This window comes from Sceloporus undulatus, chromosome 5, assembly GCF_019175285.1.
Source record: "Sceloporus undulatus isolate JIND9_A2432 ecotype Alabama chromosome 5, SceUnd_v1.1, whole genome shotgun sequence".
Lineage (NCBI taxonomy): Eukaryota > Metazoa > Chordata > Lepidosauria > Squamata > Phrynosomatidae > Sceloporus > Sceloporus undulatus.
Genome location: NC_056526.1, coordinates 76324236 through 76333089, shown reverse-complemented (window position 1 = coordinate 76333089; position 8854 = coordinate 76324236).

The following is an 8854-nucleotide window of genomic DNA, read 5'->3' as shown; positions in this document are numbered from 1 at the left end:
ACATTTCTCCCAAACAGAAATAACATGGAAATAAGGAGAACAGAAAGTGGACAAAATGACGCCTTTTTACTTTCAGGTCCTGAAAATAAAAAGGTTTTCCACTTTACATTCATTTTATTTCCACATTATTTCTGTTTGGCAGAAATGTTGTCTGAAAATTATCCTGTATTTGCGGATTTTTTTCTACTTTAAATCCCATTTCTGAGCGGGATCCACCTAGTGTGATAAGGTCCTATGTATACATGGAAAGACCTAAGAAACGATGGTATGGATATCCCTCAAAGACCTCATCAATTTTGCCAGAAAATGAAACTTCATATTCAGTTCGAAATGCATGTCTGGTGAGTGCAAGTGGTAGAGATATGCAACCTATCAGCACCTGAAAAATTTCACAGCATGTATCAAAACTCTTTTAGTTTCTCTTCCTCATTAGAACTGAGAAAATTCCACTGAGTGTAGATTGAGCATGGGTCACTTAAATCAAACCTGGATCAACAAGTATTTCCTTTTATTCCTATAGATGTTTCTGTTTATTCCTGCATATCCATTCCCTCATATCCAAGAGACAGCAATTCATGGTTTCTCTTGTGTCTCCAGGATCAGTATGGGATCGTGCCCATACTTACAAGACAGCTCAAATCTCTAGACAACCCCCAGGTTCATGCAAAGGATAAAAAACATGGAGAACAAGAGGAAGCCCTGAAACAGATTACAGATTAACGACCATGTGATGAAGCAGTAATCCACCCCAGCACCATCTTCTGCCATCAACTATCCAGGCATGATGAGACCTATAACTTTGAAAAGTTGCTTTTTTGGACTACAAAATCCCACAGTTAACATAGGCACGGTACAGAGCACCAAAAAGAGATGAGGGGAAGGCGCTTCTCCTTGCTCCGCAGCAGCACCACAGCAACCAAATTGCACGATGCTGCTGTGCAGCAAGAAAGGAGCGCCTGGAAGCGGCTCCTTTTTGTGGCACAGTTCCACCACCGTAAACCATTCCATACTGATATAGATTTAAGTCCCTGTCACAGTAATGTGATTCTGTAATTCTGGGAAAGGATGTTTTACCATGGCATTTTGTCAGAGAATAATTTTCAAAGAACATTCAACAGTATTGGTCTAGGTGAGCATGCTGATGAGAGATTCAGCTACAGAAACATTATGTGAATAAGCCTTAGAATTTATATTTCCTAAAGGTTATGCAGGCTGCATATGGGCCAAGGGGTTTTGCTATAGTCCTCGAAACCTACCAGCAATGCAAGCAGGAGTTTTTTGTTTGTTTTTGTTTCTTAAATCAGTCCCAGCCTACTATGTCATATCCCCATTTAGGAATGTACATTTTTAGGAGGTATCGCTTTAACTTTAAACTGATTTTCACTTCCACCTCCCAAATAGCAAAATATCAAAAATCTGAACTGGAACTAATCACTTCTAGTTCTGCAAAGTAACACCATGTGTCCCAGGAGAGGAGGATCTAGAGGACCTGAAAATGAATTCAGAGACAGTTCTTCAACCTCCTTTGGAGGGAGGGTTGTCCATCTGGTATCTGTTTTACTTGTAGAAATTCCAGGGAGGGAGGTTGTCCATCCATTATCTATTTTGCTTTCAGAAGATTCCAGGTTCAGTCCATGACTTCTCCAGATAAGGCTGGGAAAGACTTCTGATTGGAAAACTAGTCACTGTAGGGCAAGGATAGGACATCTTCACATTGGGCCTGCAACCCAAATAGTGGGTTTTGTAGTTTGTAGCCCAGGGAACTATTTGTTATAGCTTATTCCTGAGTAAACATGCATAGTATTGAATGGCGCTTTGCACATTTGTTGCAAAAAAAAAAAAGTCCAGGTTCCTAAGAATTTTATCTGGCTGCACTCACTTTACTTTCATCTCACTTGCATCCCTGTTCACTGATGGCATGAGTTCTCAAGACTCATTCCGTATCGGAATTCAGACCCTAATTTGAAAGAGGTTCTCTTCTGGTTTGGACAATAATGAGCAAGATATACTCATGGCGGCTCTTGACATTTAGTATACTATGGTTGACATCCTTTTCATGAGAGATGCAAAAATAATTCCATCTTACATTTCCATATGTATTTTTTTTAGTCATTGCAGAGGTTGTATTTCCTCCCTCACCCCACCCCCATAACTACCATTGTCTTGCAAGGCTTGTTACAATCTCCCAAACTGCTATTCCATTCTTGGCAGAGAGCAGAGGGTGCTGAGAAAGGACTGGCTGTGTTGCTATAGCCAGATGTTGACCAATGATATAATCTGCTGAGCCCCCACTGGATCTTGGCAGAAGATGTCCTTGGTCTGCATCCAGCTATGGGAACATAGCCAAACACTTCTTCAGCCTCACTCTCCACAAGCCACAAAATGACCATTAGGAGGGTACTATCAGAGTGACATAGTGAGTGTGAAGATGGAACTATAGTTCTGCATGTAGAAATCCTCCACAATATGGGAACATATAGGATCTCAGCCATTATCTCAATAATGTATGACAAACCATTTCCATGTGTATGTACACTCTTCACACACACACACTTAAGTCATCATATGAGAAGAAAATAATATTCCATAGGAATGGCCCTATCCAACTCATTTCTGGATGATATCACACAAAGACAGCCAAAGCACATCCTAAAATTTATTTTACCAGTATAGAAAAGCTTTGTGAAACTGAAACAGCAGCTTGTTTTTGGAATTTTTGTGTTCATTTGGAAAGTGTTTCTGAGGCTGAATCAAAACACTCTCTGTACACCCTGCTCCACTGACCATCATCTTTGAACTATCTCTGGACAATTTCTCAAATGATTTTTTTCTGGCTTTTGACTTTTCTGGAAACATAACCTTCTGAGTATGGTTTTGATCTGTGCAAGTCTGGGTTTGATTTTTTTACTCAGTGTGGATAATTATGATGAAATCAGGCATGCATGTGTGTAGTCTACCTAAACAAGTTTGCTTTTGCAATGTTTGGCACAGCTACAGTACCTACACAGAACATGGGAGCTATATATTCTGGCCAAAGTGCTATAGAAGAGCTTTGTAAATTCTTCCTGGAATTCTGCCACTTCCAATTAATCCTTCACAGACTATTCACTCTCCCCATTTCAGTACAATGCACTTGTTTGCTATATTTAGCACATAGCCTCCAGCATAACAGTAAAACTGATTGAGGAATGTTAAGTCAACCACACATGCAGACAACAATTTGCATTTAATGTACTGTAACCTCCATTACAAGGTGGTGTTGGAATGTCTGTTAATAATGAAGGGCCATATGTAATTGACTGCAGTATCTGATTGCTTGCCAGTCCTTTTGTTAGCAACTCATAGTTATGTTAAATTGATGTTTCTTGAAATGGGATCATAAACCAACTCAAATGACTGCCTACTGATTCCAGTTTACCACTAACCTTTTCAGAATCTCCACCCATAATGTTAAGGTAAGGCTATGGCTGCATCAACACTCCAGAATCAATGCAGTTTGACACCATTTTAACTGTCATGGCTCAATGCGATGGAATTCTGGGATTTGTAGTTTGTGATATATTTAGCCTTCTTTGTCAGAGACAAAGAGTAGTTTATTGATGACACAATAAACTACTGATGGAGCCATGGAAGTTAAAGTGGTGTGAAACTGTATCAGTTCTACAGAGTGGTAGGAGCCCTAGATGCAATGCCAGGAAGAATTGCATTTGCTCTAACCCGAGATATATTTGAGATGAAATACTATTTTGAAATTTGTCTAAAATGTCAGCTGAGGAAGGAATGAAAGAGGCGTAGTCAAAGTTTTGATGTATTGTGTTTGGAATTATTTGGTTGGGATCCAGAGGAAGCTAGGCATACTAACCCCATTGAAATCAATGAAACTCAGGTTCACCTGATCAAACTTTTTTCATTGATTTCTATGGATCCATCCCACTGCAGCTATATTGCCATATTGCTCTCATATAAACTATGAAGCATCCACATTTAGAACAATAAGTTCATGTGTACTTTATCAGATATGATAGGCTACTTCTCAGTATATTACTGCATGTTTCAGAGGGTTGCAGTGCATGAAGGTGCACAGCTAGCTATTAACATGAATGACTTGCCACATGGGGAGCTGCCATAATAGGGATTAAAATCTCTTCATATAGGTCTATTTGGTACACACCAACTGAGCCTAAACGGGGCACCATCCAATGAAATTAAGAGGCTTTGACATGTCAGCATGAAGGAAAGACAATAGATACATTTACAAATGATCATCTGTGTCAGATCCTCTTTTATTGTTAAAGAAAAGCAAAAGCCAAAGCTGTTTCCTTTGTAGCTGCTTAGACCTGACTGGAATTTGGCTGTTCCAGGAAGGCTAAATGGTTGGTCATAAATCCAGTTGCTATTCCCAAATTGAGCAGATCTAGTAAATCAGTGTGAAATTGCTGAATCAACCCTTGTTTGTTCTATTGACTCAGTGTGTCCACTCTGTTTGGACAACCTAGATTTACCCCATATTTTCAGATTTTGAGTATAATATTATCTTCTTTCAAACTTGTTTTCTGTTATCTTGTATGACACAACTTAATAACCACCAAAGCAACATCTAGTGTCTTCCAGATGTATTTGTACTTCAGCTTATTAACTATTTAAAGTATTTCTAGAAAGCTTTTAGAATTGAAATTTATCACACCTAAGTGGTCCCCAAAGTAAAATTGGGGGGGGAGGAGCCTAAAAATTACGATGATTTAAAACAAATTAAAATATTTAAATGGCCACAATTAAAAAAAATCATACATATGTGCCTATAAATTAAGTCTGTTAGGCTGACAGCATGAAAGGGAGAGTCTTTTCTGCTGGAATGCTGTAATCTGGATGTGAGCATTTGTTGACCAGCTATGAAAAAAAGAAATGAGACACAGATAAAAAAGCAAACTGATAAACATGAGAAAAGCCACCTGGTGTGGGTCTAGCTGAGGCCCAGATGTCAGCCAGATTCCGAGGGATTGGTTGCTATCTTGACCAGGCATCTTTGGAAAGCCAAAACCTGGAAATCTCCCTCCCAAGCCACTAAACTTTCAAAGTGGCAGTAAACCTCCCACTTTGAAGCTGAAAGAGATGGATGCACAGGTTGTCATCTCATCTCTTCTCCCAGATGAAGGGCATGGTCCAGGAAGGGAGAGGAAAATAGCAGAAGTGAACAGTTGTCTTCACAGATGATGCCCACTAAGAACGATTTGGACTTTTGGATCATGTGCTGTGGTTCCATAAGGAGGGACTTCTGGCAAGGGATGGGTACACCTCATCCCAGTTATCAGAAACGTTTTTATCAACAGTCTCAAAAATTTGATCAGGAGGGCTTTAAAATGAGTTATGAGGGGGAGGGAGACAGTACTTTGGAAGGCAGGAATTTATTAAGGACTGGAGATAATAGTCAAACTGTTATTGAGGCAAATAGTGCACGAACCCAACAATGGGGGCGAGGGAGCTTTACACAAGCAGCTAGGGGGAGGATCCATGGTTTTAGATGTCTCTACACTAACGCACACAGCATGGCAAATAAGCAAGATGAACTTGAACTCCTAGCACAACAAAGCAAATACAATATACAGTGGGCCGTTGTTATCCGCTGGAGTTTGGTTCAAGGATCCCCCGTGAATAACAAAATCTAGGGATGTTCAAGTCCCATTAAATACCATGGCATAGCAAAATGGTGTCCCTTATAAAATGGTAAAATCAAGGTTTGATACTTGGAATTTATACTTTTTTTTTAATATTTTCAAGCCGTGAATGCTTGAATCCATGTATAAAAAAATCCGTGGATAAGGAGGGCCAACTGTAATAGACATCACTGAAACCTGGTGGGATGAGCCTCATGGTTGGAATGTAGTAATAGAGGGGTATAACCTTTTTAAGAGAAGTAGGCCAAAGAGGAAAGGAGGAGGAGTAGCATTATATGTCAGGGATGTCTACACCTGTGAAGAGATCTAGGACTTAAATTCTGAAACCAAGTGGAGAGCATCTGGATAAAAATTAAAGGGGAGTGAAACAACAAGGATGTTATTGTGGAAGTCTACTACAGACCCTCAAATCAGACAGAGGAATTGGATGATGCCTTTCTAAAACAGATGACTACTCTTTCAGATAGGAGAGGTGTAGTAGTGATGGGAAATTTCAACTATCCTGATATTCGTTGGAAATCAAACTCAGCCAAAACATTAAGGTCTAGTAAATTCCTTGTTTGCCTGGAAGACAATTTTATTTCCCAAAAGATGGAAGAGGCAACAAGGGGATGAACCATTTTAGATCTGATTCTAACCAACAAGGATGACCTGGTTAATGGGGTGCAAGCGGTGGGATCCTTAGGTGGGATTGACCATGCTCTATTAGAGTTTTTTATACAGTGGAAAGGAGAAGCCAGGCATAGTCAGACACACATTTTAGACTTTAGGAAAGATTATTTCATCCATGGTTCCAGGCTATGGAATCCTGGGAAGTGTAGTTTATTGTTCCACTCTGGTGCTCCAACAAACTACACTTCTCATAATTCCATAGCCTAGAGCCATGGTGTTAAAGTGGTGTCAGCTTGGATTATTTCTGCCGTGTGGATGAGGCAACTGTCTTCCAATGGGCCAGGGGAACAATGGGTTCCAGCACAAGATCCAGAAAAACCTTAGGAGTATCCTCACACATTGATGAAGAGGGCCTATCCACAAACAAACAAACAAAATTGAGATAGTACACAATCGCTGGGTTTTCCAACTTCTTAACAGTATGCCACTCAAGGAAGGTATTGAACTGCTCAAAGGAGTAGCACTTATATAGACCAGCTGATAGAAAATTGGAAAGTGATCAATAGTTTTTGAGGCTGATAGGATCTATTTTAAATTTCCTCAACAAATGTCTTATAACAGTTCCTTTTGATAGAGAATGGAACACAAATCTTTTTCATGAAGCATTCATAATCTCCACCACTAAATTAGTGAGCCACCTTCTGACAGTTATAGTCAGTCAAGATGGATATGGGTTTAATTTCTCAAAGCAACTTTTTCACACCCTATGGTGATGTATACCATTTTTACTATATAGATTCCAAATATCCAACCCAGCCTTATTTGTATGTGTGCCACTACATGTAGATTTCCATTACAAGGAGACTGCTTACTGGGAAGAGGATCTAGAAAAACCAGAGCTTAGGAAAGGTGGGTGAAGAGCAAATTCCCATTCTGACCAACTGTGTGCTTTAAAATCTTTGATGAACTTGTTCCCCTGGTCTCTTCACAGTTACTCTGTTAGGAGGTAAATTTGTGATGCATATTGTCTGCAAACACAAAGATAGTCAAGTATGAAATCATTCTTCCAATACAGGACTTAAATCCAGTATGGAAAGAGACTGATAATCCTGATTATAAATGTAATAATCCTCTGAAATATTTTTAAATGGAAAGCAAATCAAAAGGATGTAATTTTAGCTTATCAGCAACTGACAGCAGTGCTGTAGCTAAATTTAGCTGCATAAATGCTAGTCATTCTCAAAATGCAGCAGTATTTAAAGTTACTTATAGGACCTTGCAGCTGCATTGTGATAGGAAAACTCTTTCCTGGAGAATAAACTACTCTTGAAACTGTTTCAACAGCTTCAACAGATGAACCTAAGACCGTGATCTTATGAACCTAAGGAGTGCATAAGATGACTGGTAGGACAGCCATGTATCCTAACTGATAAAGAAGAGTCTTCAATTTTAAGAGCTGATAAAGGTAGCCCTCTATTTATAGACATTTGCTATTTAAAGATCTGTCCAGTCCAAATCCGGTTGGTAAGAACCATAGAAAGACAGTGCACTGAAAACTTGACATCTGTCCCATAGGGCTTAGAGCATGTGAAGTAAGCTCAGCAGGCAAAACGTTAAGACTAACAAAATGAATTCCAACAGGGATATGTGTAGGGTACTACTTTTAAGCAGGAATTTTTTTAGGATGGGTGACACTTGGCTTGAAAGCAGTACATGTGGTAAGGAACTAGTAGTCTCAATAGACCACAAACTGAACATCAGTAAACAGTGTGATGTAGCAGCCAAAAAAGCTAATGCAATTTTGGGCTGCATCAACAGGGAGTATAGTGTCTCAGTTGAGGGGAGTATTAGTACCACTCTGTTCTGCTTTGGTCAGAATTCTTCTGTAATACTGTGCCCAATTCCAGTTAGTTCAAGAAGGATACCAATAAACTGGAATGTTTCAAGAGAAGGGTTATCAAGATGATTACAGTTATGGAAAGTAAGCTTTATGAGGAATGACTAGATATGCTTAGCTTGGAGAAGAGAAGACTGAAAGGTGACATAATATCCATCTTTAAATATATGAAGAGATGTCATGTAGAATATGGAGCCAGCTTGTTTTCTGCTGCCTCAAATTCAACACATTGTTGAACAGCTCTTACTGTGAGGAAGTTCTTCCTAATGTTGAGGTGAAATCTCTTTTACTGTGGTTTGAATCCATTGATCTGGGCTCTAGTCTCTGGAGCTGCCGAAAAACTTGCTCCATCCTCTATATGACACCCCTTCAAATATTTAAATAGGGTTATCATATCACCTCTGAACTTTCTCTTCTCCAAGCTAAATATATCCAGCTTCCCAAGTCACTCCCATAGGGCATGGTTTCCATACTCTTAACCATTTTGGTTACCTTCCTCTGGATATGTTTCACATTCTGAACATTGTTCTCCAACACCTTGCTGCCAATATTCCCTGTCTCCCATCATCTGCCATCTCAAGCAGCTGCCTCACTTTGTTGTATCTGAGGTGTATAATATTAATTGGTGTTTAAGACAGTAGTAGCTAGTGGCATCCACATCAGAGGTGCCATG